Here is a 3,681-nt window from a genome sequence, read left to right on the forward strand (position 1 = left end):
TTAACAACGGATAAGAAAATTCGCTGCAATGCTTGCATATTTATTATAACATTAACAATATAGGAGGAATTTCTGACGCCTAAGAAGAGAATTCAAACGTTTCAAGGAGAATTGCATATTTATTATAACATTAACAATATAGGAGGAATTTCTGACGCCTAAGAAGAGAATTCAAACGTTTCAAGGAGAAGGAATAGAATGTGTGGTTGGTGGATGCGAAGTAAATCGATGATGTATTGGGAAGATATATATACAGCAGAAGATATAGGCAAGAAGTTGGAATACGCTCATAATTTATTGAAAAGAGTAGAGAAGGGAGAAATTATGATGTGTTTAATGAAAATGAATGTAAGACATAAAATTATGGCCACGTACACATACGAAGTTCCCCTAATTGTTCTAGTTATTAAAACGGAAATAATCATTTCTTTATTATATTGAGCGGAACTATACACACTATATGTGTGTGTGTGTGTGTGTGTATTTATGAATGTATGTACGTAGTGTGGTGGGGGGGGGGGGAAGAAAAGGGAAAAGAAGAAAAAGAAATAAAAGAAAAACAGATTAACTTATTCTTTTTACATCTAATTATTTACCCTGGGTATTTAGGCCTTTTTCCTTCTACTTAAGCTACTTTTGATTTAAGATATTCTTCGATTTTTAAAATAATATGATTTTAAACTGCAATTGTTATTTCATGCAACCGGTTATTGTAAAGACCGTTAATTGAAAGGACCAATGAAACAAAACCATTTTCAAATGTGAATCTATCAAAATAATTGTATTTCTGCATATAACTTTGTCTTGCTCCATTCTAAACAAAACTGTCTGACGAACGGGAACATGAAACTCTGAGTAACAGTTTTTGTGATATTTTTGCTGCCTTCTAAAGCATATTATTGTACCTTTGGAATTCGAGTACTATCTTCTCCATCTTGTTTCGCATTTATGTGCTTACTCTGCTATATATATATATATATATATATATATATATATATATATATTCAGAACAATCACTGCTTGCCTACGAATTTATTTAGAACAATTCTAATCACAATTCCAAGCACAAGTCACTTTTATGTCACTTGACCATTTAAGGGGATTCCACCAATATCCTACTACTGTCATACCACTCCCTCATTTGTATTATTCTTTCTCCTCTTTTCCTATTCCCTCTTCTTCTTCTTCTTCTTCTTCTTCTTCTTCTTCTTCTTCTTCTTCTTCTTCTTCTTCTTCTTCTTCTTCTTCTTCTTCTTCTTCTTCTTCTTCTCGTCCTCCTTCCTCAGCTACTACTGCAGCTTAAACAATCACAACCAAGAATTCATATCAAATATTAGGACTGCTATTACCTGTTACCTGCTACCTGCTACCAAGCCCTCATAAGAGTAAAGAAAAAGAAATGGAGAGAGAGAGAGAGAGAGAGAGAGAGAGAGAGAGAGAGAGAGAGAGAGAGAGAGAGAGAGAGGAAAATGGAAATTTTCCCTTGCATTTGAAAACAATGGAAATATTTCAAAAAACATTTCATTTAATTTTTCCACAATTTAATTGTTTTTCATACTTTACTCTAAGTTGAAAAGTCGCAAAAACTGAAACCGGTACTAAAATTATTTTAGCATTTGCTACCTTGTCTTATTTTTCTTATATATATATATATATATATATTATACTACGGGGTCCTTTCAATTTTACTCTAGCAAATCCACTCACAAGGGTCTGGTCGGCCACAGTCTATAGTAGAAAACACTTGCCCAACGGTCTACGTTGTGGTACTGAACCCAGAACCATTTGGCCGGGAAGTAGACTCTTTGTGAGTATATGTGTGTTCGTGTACAAAGGAAGTATGTGAATGTTTGTATGTGTGATTATTATGTACCTTAATTTGTGCCTTATTTATATATAAAATACTACAATTAGCCGTTCATTATTGACGGAACGTGGTCAGCTAGTATACAATAATATCAATCAGACCAAGGATATATCCCAATGTTATCATGCCATGCCACCAATTTCATTTTATACTGACAAAAATAGCAAGATAAAGAGTCCTCAAAAGGTCATATTTTAGCGAACAAACCCGCTGCAAAAGATAATTTCTGTCAAAGAAAGAAAAAATAATGAAATTACAAAGATGGTGCTATTAAGTTAGACATGGCCTGAGCCAGTCTTTGACCGAAATATATCTAAGTTATCTAAGTGACCTACGAGACGTGATACTACGTTGAACAGTAGCTAGAAGCACTGCCTGCATACTACAGAATTGTGTAACACCTAACACCACACATAAGTTTAAACAAAAGAGACGTATGATCAGCTACAGAGAAAATCACGAAGATTTATAATAGGCGATAAAACTATCTCAGAGAATGTGAACAAAATCATCCATATAATTTCTTAGTAGATGAAACTGATAAGATAACAACACGCACAAATAAAACAAAGCCAAAATTTAGCAAAGAGAATTACAGAAAAGTCAGACTAATATTAAAACCAAATTAAATTCCAGAAATAAGATTATAGTTGTTAATACTCTAGCTATCCCAGTCATAAACTACAATACAACAAACTTGAAGTTTACTGAACTGAAAAACAGAGATAGGAAAATGAGAAACGTAACCTAAAAGAAAAAAATGTAATCAATACTATGAAATCATTTAATTTCCAGGTGTCCAGTCTGTGAAAAGATAAAACACAACGAAACGATTGATATAATCGGGTAGAGGTACCCGTTTCTCTCCATCTCACAATCTATGGTTTGCCATATCGAACTCACAACACGTTGTCAAAAATTTACCTGAGGGTAATATTGATTTCAAATTTTGGTAGTGGGCCCTCAATTTCGACAGAAGGGGTAAGTCGATTACATAGACCCCAGTGTCCAACTGGTACTTATTTTATCGATCCCGCTAGTATCAAAGGCAAAGTTGACCTCGGCGGACTTCGAACTCAGAGCGTATAGGCTGACGAAAAACCGCTAATATTTATGCCCGGCGTGCTAACAATTTTGCCAGCTCTCCGCCCTACGCAGCCAGTATATATTGGTTTCAAATTTTGGCACAGGGCAAGCAATTTCAGCAGAGGTGGCAAGTAGATTTCCTCGACACAAGCATATAACTGGTACTTATTTTATTGACCCTGCAACGATGAAAAGCAACGTCGACTTCGGCGGACTTTGAAGTCAGAACGTAAAGATGGATGAAATGCCGCTAAGCATTTTGCCTGACGTACGAACGATTCTGCCAGCTCGCTGCCTTAAATCTCGGAGAGTACTTTTCTTATTGAGAAGTTACCTCAACACTGATAGAGGCTTATACAGTGATACATCGTAGTACGAGTTTAATTCGTTCCATGACCGAGCTCGTCTTACGATTTACTCGTTTTACAAATCAATTTTGCCCATTGAAATTAAGTAAAATATACACATATAAAATTACTGGCTTTGAAACAGTCGCCGTCCACCAGATTCACTAACATGGCATTGGTCAACCCGAGACTATTGCAGAATACACTTTCCCAAGGTGACACACATGGGGACTAAAACCGCAACCACATGGTTACAAAGTGAATATCTCAATCATGCCTAAAGCAGAAATTATTGTCTTCTTGGATCACCCAATGACACCTTCGGTAACCCATTGTAATATTCGCACCATTCATGCGTTTGATGCAATTTTTGATATAGTT

This window comes from Octopus bimaculoides, chromosome 4, assembly GCF_046866305.1.
Source record: "Octopus bimaculoides isolate indiv1 chromosome 4, ASM4686630v1, whole genome shotgun sequence".
Classification (NCBI taxonomy): Eukaryota; Metazoa; Mollusca; class Cephalopoda; order Octopoda; family Octopodidae; genus Octopus; species Octopus bimaculoides.